The 9,682-nt window shown below is 38.7% G+C and overlaps 1 long non-coding RNA gene across 1 annotated transcript in view; it reads left to right on the forward strand.

Moving 5' to 3' along the window:
- Positions 1-7,572, forward strand: part of LOC125406538 (uncharacterized) — a 73,386-nt gene extending 65,814 nt beyond the window's left edge. The window contains exons 5-6 of the long non-coding RNA XR_015004160.2: positions 5,217-5,834; positions 7,433-7,572. This is a non-coding gene — a long non-coding RNA (uncharacterized LOC125406538). The remainder of the gene's footprint in view (positions 1-5,216; positions 5,835-7,432) is intronic.
- The last annotated feature ends 2,110 nt before the right edge of the window (positions 7,573-9,682 follow it).

The raw sequence follows: 9,682 nt of genomic DNA on the forward strand, positions 1-9,682 counted from the left end.
CTCAAACCAATGATGAGAAACCCCTTGTGGATTTTGTGAATTAGTAATGAAATGGAACCAATCTGCAAAACGAAGTAAAAGACCTCAACAAGTTTATTCACTTGTTTTGACAAGAGCAATTTGGTGTTAATTACTTAGAGTAGTAAATGTGCTGCAGCATGTTTCCTCAAATTAATTAAGCCCATGTTCCCACTATTGGCACTCAGCTTATAGAAAAAGAAAGAAGAAGGAATACATGCATTTCATTGAGATGGGTACTGGTTTGTGGATTGAGAAATAAAATGTGAAACTCTTGCAAAAGGAAGTACCTGCTTCATTACAAATACATGTGCCATGTGATTATCTGGAGAAAAATGGATATTGATTGGGAAAAGTAAATGGATATGAAGTGAATTTGCCTTTGTATTTGGAATGTATTTTAATCCTACTTCAGGTGGAAATGGTTTCAACTCTACTCTGCCGTTTTAATGTTTGTAGACCTTCAAGACTGAAAAGACTACCACTGTAATATATTAGTAGCTATTACTGGATTTAATATAATAGATTTTATATCTTATATATCACATTGTAATCGGGATCAGTCCTCCACAGTTTAAAGAAACCATTTTTTCTCTGAGGAGAATATTTAAATTTGGTGCTACTTTTTAATTTATGTATTGGAAAATACATGATCTATTAGGAAAAAAGAGCTTGGTGGCAAATCAACAACTTATCCAAATCCACCTCTTCTCCATAATGTAATCTGAGATAATCATTCATGTTCATACTATAGATATAAAGATAGAGATAGATATATACACTATCTCCCTCTTTATCTGTCTTCTCAACCTCTCTCTCTTCCCCCCCTCTCCTAAGTGGCCTCACACGTTTTAGGTTAATATCCTACCACTGGGACTGAACGCCCATTTTTTGTACTATTTGTATTTTGAGTCAGGGTATAATTATCCCATATTGCCTTAAACTTGTGATCCTCCTGTCCCAGCCTCTCAAGAAGCTGGAATTATGAACTGTACCACCAGGTTCAGCTGGGGCAGATTCTTTAATACTTTGTAAGTCTTGGTGTAAGCCTGGGTGTGTAGCTCAGTGGTACACGCACTTGCCTAACATGCATAAAGATTCTAGATTGCAAATTTTAAAGAATTAAAATAACAAAAACTCGAAAATAAAACTATGATCATTTAAAAAATGGAAACAAACATGCTTGCCTAAATCTCAGTTTGTAATCTTTTAAAAGCTCAGATAATAATGACTGATTCCGCTCTTATTGTTCTGAGAAACTGAACATGTGGAGTATTTACTCCATTATATGGTAAGCAGTGTCAGCTATTTACGTGACTACCATTATTGTCTTATGTGATAGTCTGAACCAAACACAAATCTTAGAATATAGTCTCTATCATAGGATCATTCATTAATTAGACTGCATTAATGATGTCTCCCAGTACCCTGATGTTCATCCCATAAGGTTGAGTTTTGTTGCTAATAAAAAAAAAGTTTATTCTAGTTGAACACAAACCCATCACTATCCAGGCTAATATCTTCCAGCACATAATCAAAAGATCTATAACCTTTAATTTGCATGCAAAGTATATCATGCATGTGTCATAAGTCTCACTCTCTCGGTCTAATACTAGCATATTTTACCTCACAAAATTCTCTGATCCGGGTGGGAAGAGAGATGGCTGAATGGCTTTTTCCTGTTTCCACAATTAACTATTTTCCAGAAGGAGGAAAAAGGGAAGAAGAAGGGGGAGAAAGGAAGAAGAAAAGAAGGAAGAGGAGAGAGAAGAAAGGAGGAAGGAAGGAGGGAGGGAGGGATAGAGGGAAGGAAGGAGGGAGGGAGGAAAGAGGAGATATGAGGAAGGGTGGGAGCTAAGGAAAAAGAAAATGTTAAGTAGAACTCTATCAAACCGAAGTCAAACCTGAAAGTTCTCCATTTTCATTTTTTTCCGTCAGACTCTTGGAGCAAACAGAAGACAATCATGTTGCAGGTTGACAACAGGCATTATCTATGCATGATTAATTGGTTGGCATCAGGTTTCCATTGTGAACCTATTTTCAAGTTTATAGAAAGTTTTTATAGTTCTACTTATTACTCCAAAACTCTCCTTTCTTGCTCTTCAAGGCCCAAATCCCCAGGTTGCCCAAGTATTGCGAAGACTGGATATCTGAGAGGCGATGAAACTCTGAACACAAGTTGATGATTCATTATTCTTCACCAAAATTCTAATGAATGTATAACAGACAACAGGACTGAGTCAAGACAAGCAATCCAAAGGGGAAAAAAAACATATTCAAGGATGTTATGTGTCAATAGCCAATCATCTAAATAATAGAATCAAACTCAACAAACTCAAATACTAAAATAACCAACATGTTATTAGAACAATTGATTTAGCAACTGTTTTAACTTAATTAGTTCTTTGAATTATTTCTTCATTCACTCCCAAGCCATGCCTGGCTTTTAATTAACATGTTCCCTAGAAATGTTTCATGTTATAGGCTCTCTTGCTCTTTTTGCCTGCATTGTGTCTTTACCAAAACTCGAAGAGAGGAAGACATGGTGCAGGGATTCTGGTCAAAAGACTCTCTTTTTCCGGAACAGTGCAGGGATTTTCAGGGAGAGAACTAAAGAAGATGTTGCAGCCATCTCTCAAAGAGGATTATTCACCACGCTATCATCTCCTCTTTCCTGTGCATCAGAGATGTGTTTTGTAGAAAGCTTTCAGAAGCAAGCACAAACATTAAGATTGTAAGTAGAAGCTTACAAACATCTCTGACACGAATTTATCCATCTTTCCCCATCCTGCTTTCCCCATTCTTATCTTTCCGAATACAAGAATGAGGAAACAATATTCTGTACATGTATTTGACTTAGTTTTTATTGTCTTTAGATGCAGTCTTAATTATACAGCAAGAGCGCTGAATGTACAGCAGTAGGATATGGTAGATGTTGTATTTTTACATTACATTACTGTGATACATACCTTATTATAACAGTCAGAGCCATTAATCTAAATGTAAGAAGAGGTAAATACAAAGGAATTCCAGAAGATTACATACAACTCACAACTGAGGATGCTACACCCAAGCTGTTTGCCCTAACTCTATTATGAAGAAGGAAAAGCTTTAATTTGAAGTTCCATGAGGAACAAGAAAACACAACAAAACTAAAACACCATGTAACGAGCATGAGTGTAGAAACATGTGAAACAGAGTATACACAAGCACCCAGCAGACTTTATGCCTCTCAAAGAGTTTACAGCTAAATATATGCCTGAAGGACTTGAATTCATTTATTTTTCTCATATCTAAAGCATGTTGGATCTGTCATGTTCTGAAAAACTGAGTGTGCCATACAGAAGAAGTGTCTTTATATTTATATTACTAGATTTGTATTTATACAGCCTCAGGAATATGATTAAATAATGATTTAGATTCAATTAATTTGACACATTTGATAAAATAATCTGAAGTTTAACTTAGAGCCCTGATTAAAGTAAGTATTTGTACTCAAACTGTGAGAAATACTTTCAACCATCTGAAGAAAAAAGACTTTTAATGACTCCATCAATTGTATACAAAAAGGGGTTTCTAACTGGGTATAACTGTTAAATAATTCACTGCAACAAGACTTCCATCAGGAAGAATTTGTAAGTGAAGAATTTGAGGAGCAAAAGAATTTAGTAGGGAGAAGCAGCCTAGGAAAATATCATTGTATTTGTCAAGACAATAAAGTATTTAATTTGAATCTTGGACCATTTAAGGAGTATATAGCCAAAAAGAAAATTTAGTAGTGAAGACCATAAATTGCACTTGAAGAAACAGTTTTTTTATAAGAACCTTATCCCAATATTGAAATGAATGACAACTGATGCAGACCAAATCAAAGAACACAAACACTATTCTTAGTCATTGGCTTTAACAATAACTTTGAGCTTTCTTATGGATACCAAATATGCAGTCCAATTTCTGTGAGTGCATTTCCCTTCTTGTGACCAGAGTAGACATCATTAATCACTTGTGTCTATTCCTCTTGACATACTCAGACCTCAGACCACAGCTTTGAAATCATTCTATAGATATAATTTTAGATATTAAATAGTAAAGAGATAAAAAAGTAGAACAGATATAAACAATGTATTTTCTTAGCTTTAAGTAATTAAAACCCCTCTTTAATTACTGATAAGCTTTCATATTGAGATTCAGCTAGACTTTGCTATAAGCTGAGTAGAGAAGTGTTAAAGGGACAAAGGGTTAAATGGTTAGTATTACTAAGCATCCTCCCTATATTATCCCATTCAACATTATCCTTTAAAGAACAATCAACTCTCTTGCCAAAACCTTTGTAAAAAGCCATAAAATATTCTACTTCATCCAGAAGTCATCAAAGCTTGCAGCCACATGGCGGTTAAGTCTTAATGTGTGTGTGTGTGTGTGTGTGTGTGTGTGTGTGTGTGTGTGTTGCCTAGAAAACAATATAAGAAAAAACTAAACCAATTTTAAGTATCATATAAGTGCATCACCTAGCTGCTCATTTACCACCAGCCCCAACACCTTAATTGAATGCCTCTTTCACCAGTTCACCACAGACTCCAGGAAACAGAGGCCATCTTAAACCTGGAAACATCAAACATGTCCAGATGCTTGCAACTGAAGTTATGCACTGATGCCAAGTGTGTATATATCATTTTGGAACTTATTATAAATGAAAACAGCCCTCTCTGGAATTCAGTGTAAGTGAACTAAGATACAGAGAAGTCTCTTTGATATATCTGGTTCTAAAAACCACAAAAGTAAAATGAAAATAAAATCTTGGCTTGGTCCCCAGAATGACCCATATCAAAATAAACAAAATGAGATTTTTTTGCAGCATTAGCTTGTATGCACAAAGCTCCTATTTGCTTGGAATCCAAAGTAGAGACGAGCAGGCAATTTGAAACTGACTCCTGTCAATGTATGAGGACACCATAAAGAGTCATTCAGTGATGTTGACAGCCTCTGCTCACACTTTCGGTGACAAAGTCCAGAGTCACCATGTTGGTCAAGACGACTCACAAACACCAAGACCCGAAGTTCTGGCCTGGGTTGTGCATTTCTACATAGATTCACAGTGAGGCTCCTTCCTTCCAGCTGTCTGAAGACTATAATCAATAAATTAGTCAAATACAGAGTACTACTCAGCACGCAGCCTAACTGTTCATTCCATACCACAGGAACTCACACATGTTGAAGAAAGCAAATACTGCTTGAGGCAGAATGAAGCAGCAGCTAAATAAGAGAAGCCGGAGTGGTAAACAACAACAAAGATACTTCCTTTTTGTTCTTCAGAAGCATCTAACGGTGAGTGTCTGGACTCACATACATGCACATTCTTGTCAAATTCTCAGTTTCTGTCACTTCCAAAAGAAGATATATAAGTGGGTTCTAAAATTTTACACACTCAGAATTTTGTTGAGTTTTGTATTCCAGACATGAGCCAGCCTAAAGGAAAACATCAACCAGTTGTGAAAGTAGCTGGGCCGCCCTAGGGAGAACCAGTCTCTGCAGCCCATGCATCACTGAGCTGCCCACTCAGATGAGCAACTCTTGATCATAGGACCGAAGACAGGATCTTCCTCGAACAAACTGCCTCTTGTGGGAGCCCAAATGCAGAGTGGGGAATGGAAGAACTTCATGGGTGCCTATTTTTGGAAGCAGATGTTGTATCAGAACCGTCATGAGCAAGATTCTCAGAGACAGTGATTTAATACTAGAGGCTCCCTGGCTTCCAAGACATCAGCGTAAAGGACCCAGCTATATAAAACTATTACTTCATTCCAAACAAAAAACAGGTAAATTTTATTATGAGTCCGAACAGACAACCATCCAGGCACTTATTGAATATATACCCAACCTAAATGCATTCTCCCACACCATTAGCAGCTATTAATAAAGTGCTTATAGCTCTTGACACCTTATTCTCTAAATAGATGTATCCCTCTCAAGGTCAAAAATTTGGAGCTAAAATTTAAAGGGTATTAATCATTTGTTACAATCAACACCCAAAGGGGAGAAAACATATGCTTTTATAGTAGTGTGTAAGAACCAACAATGCTTGAACTACATGTGTATGTACATTAATAAACAGATATAGATGCAGACAGATATACATGTACACATAAATATTCATATGTACACACACATACATACTAGATACTAGGTTACAAACTCTGTCCTGTGTTATAAAATATATGCTAAATTTAAGTGAGAAAATTTGGTCGCTGTGAAAGTAAAAGCAGTGAAGTGCTTTAAATAGGGCCTAGTGAAGGTCATGTGACTTTGAAGCTGAATAAGGAGGGCATGCTAAAATTGTGGGATCCTGTTTGGTCAGTCTGTATGTCAGTAGAAGACAGCTACTCCAAAAAAAAAAAAAAAAAAAAAAAAACCTCTCAGAAACTCGTCCAGAATGAGCCAATTTTCTAATCAGACCCAGAGACTAAGCGAAGTTGTTATGCTACTAAAGTGAGCTATGATGCCAAGTCACACAGGTGGAGGCAGGTGTGGGCAGCTGTCACAGGATCCCTTGTACCACACAACTCAAAAAAATCTGTTCTTATTCTCTAGAAAGAAACTCTTAGTTCTATGGGAGATGAACACTTCCTTCAAGCCAACACCATCTGACTAATGTGACCTGGCTCCTGACAGAAGTTATTTAGGGAACAAAAATGATTTTACTCTTAAAACATCAGTAAAACTTCTCGTGCTGAGGACTTGTGTGGTGATTCACACCTTTAATCTCAGCACTCGGGAGGCAGAGACAGGCTATAGTGAGACCTTGCCTCATGAAAAGAAACCAAACATCGTATTTATGTTATGCATGCGTTTGGGAAGTCGGAAAACAGTAAGCTAGTAACCTACCAGGAAGGCAGAGCATCCTTTGATGACACTTACATGGAGTCAACAGATAGATTGGAATAGACAAAGCCAGAAAACAGAAACACTGGGCAACACAGAAAACATGCATAGGAAGGAATGTTGGAGGAGAGATTATCGTGAAACAGGAAGAAATATCACAGGGCTGGTTATATCCGCGTCCTAAATCCTCCTCACCTTTTGAAAGCCAGCTAACATGCATGAGAATGTTGGGACCCCTATCGTGTTATCGTTTCGAAACCCTCCCCCAAAACTCCTTATCTGGACATCTCAGCACTCTTGCCTGGGACTGGAGGTATTTATAGGCATCACACCTTCTCTCTAGACTGTGAAGAACAAACCTAACAGCTCCACGCTTTATGCTCAGGGCCAGGCACTGTTATTTAGTATTTGCAGATACATCACCTCAATGAACACCTTATAAAAGCCCTATGAGGTGTGTCTATTTTGTCACTTGGAGGGGAAAAGAAAACATGTTCCAAAGGCCTAAGTATTTACAATAGTCTTGTTTTTACAGAAGCCAGAAATGGAGACAAAATTTCAAGTGAAATCTGAAGTTGATCGTTTCCTGCTTTGAAAAGTTGGCTCATTCATCATGGTATTCCCAGCACAGTTCTGAGAACACAGGAGATGCTCAATAAAGCTTTGCTTACTGGACGACAGGATACAGGAAGGTCTAATGAATGTAACAGACAAGATCAGTCATCTGTGTTTCAGGTCACTCTCTGAAATGAAACCCAGAAATTGAAACTACGTCAGAATGGCTGACTGTATTCTCCACAGCCCACAAAAATTCAAACAGCAAACAGAGGGAAAGAGAAAAGGGAAATGGAGGCTGTGAGCCATTGCCTAATCTGTCCTTGGGTGAGCTCCACAAAGGATGCCTATATTGTACAGAAGAGCAGGCTGCTCTGACAATAGCATGCTGCCGCATTACACACATGAAATGCAGAAAGTCAGACGGTGTCACAAGTGTAGATAGTTTGTCACATGAGCAATAGCACACCACCCATTCAGAAATGTCAACGGTTTAGCTCATTATTGTGAATATTCCCTAACTGTGGCCCAAATGGGAAGAGCCCACAGACTTTATGTTTTCTTCTCTGAAGCAGAAAAATGCTGGAGTGTGAGATGTCAACAGCAGCCACAGTCAGACATAGCAGGGGCTTCAGTGGAGAGCCCTAAGGCATTGTTTTCTTTTTAAATGAAAATACCACTAAACCAATATTAATGTATCCATGTATTCTGTGAGTGTATCAAAACTGAAGTCCAAGAGGGGAGACTCACTTCAGATTATACATTAGCCTCTGACCTAAAACAAAATTTGATTGATGGAAATAGAAAACACTTTACTGAGTGAGATAACCCAGACCCAAAAAGAAGAATATGGTATGTACTCACTCATTAGTGGATTCTAGCCATAAACAAAGGACATTGAGCCTATAATTCGTGATCCTAGAGAAGCTAAATAAGAAGGTGAACCCAAAGAAAAACATATATTTATCCTCCTGGATATTGGAAGTAGACAAGATCGTTGGGCAAAAGTTGGGGGTGGGGTGGAAGAAGGGGAGATGGGGAGAGAGAAGGGATAAGGGGAAGATTGGGGAGAGCTTGGGGGAATGGGATGGTTGAGATGGAGGAAGGGTGGATATGGGAGCAGGGAAGAAGATATCTTAATTAAGGGAGCTATTTTAAGGTTGGCAAGAGACTTGACTCTAGAGGGGTTCCCAGTTCCAAGGAGATGTACCCAGCTAGGTCCTTGGGCAGCAGAGGAGAGGGTGCCTGAACTGGCCTTATTCCATAGCCACACTGTTGAATATCTTGCATATCACCATAGAACCTTCATCTGGCGATGGATGGAGATAGAGACAGAGACCCACATCAGAGTACTGGACTGAGCTCCCAAGGTCCAGATGAAGAGCAGAAGGAGGGAGAACATAAGCAAGGAAGTCAGGACCGTGAGGGGTGCATCCACCCATGGAGACAGTGTGACTGATCTAATGGGAACTCACCAAGGCCAGCTGGACTGGGAGTGATAGAGCATGTGATCAAACCAGACTCTCTGAATGTGGCTGACAATGAGGGCTGACTGAGAAGCCAATAATAACAGCACTGAGTTTTGATTCTACTGCATGTACTGGCTTTTTGGGAGCCTAGTCTGTTTGGATGCACACCTTCCTAGACCTGGATGGAGGCAGGAGGGCCTTGATCTTCCCACAGGGCAAGAGACTTCTCTTAGGACTGGAGAGGGAGGGGGAGAGAGAGTGGTGGGAGTGGGAGGGAAATGGGAGGATGGGAGGAGGTGGCAATTTTTAATAAAGAAAGAAAAAAGAAAAAAAACACAATTTGATATTTATTTCTAATGTGGTCTCCAACAAAAACAAATTAAGAGCTGAGAATACTGTGTCAAAAATGGTGCCTAAAAACAGTGTGAAAGTCACTGAGTAGAGATGTAAGGCATGGATTTGAGCATGGGGTATCTTAATACTTGTTAAAATTCCCTCATTAATAAAAGGGCTGGCTTAATGAATGCACTTTTAGATCTAAAGAACTGTGATCTCATCTACCAAGCACCATTGTTTGCATAGTACCTGCAGCAGGCACAATAAGGGGTCCCCCGCATGTCTACATCCTGAGCCTGGTACTCAAAATTTTCACAAGAGATTTCACTGCTGTATTTAAGAATCTTGAGATGGACAGATACTATGGAACCCTAGGTCATCTATATGGACCCAGTGCAGTCTCAAAGAGCATAAAGGGATCAAGT

The sequence above is a fragment of the Myodes glareolus genome, chromosome 10 (genome assembly GCF_982192425.1).
Source record: "Myodes glareolus chromosome 10, mMyoGla1.1, whole genome shotgun sequence".
NCBI lineage: Eukaryota > Metazoa > Chordata > Mammalia > Rodentia > Cricetidae > Myodes > Myodes glareolus.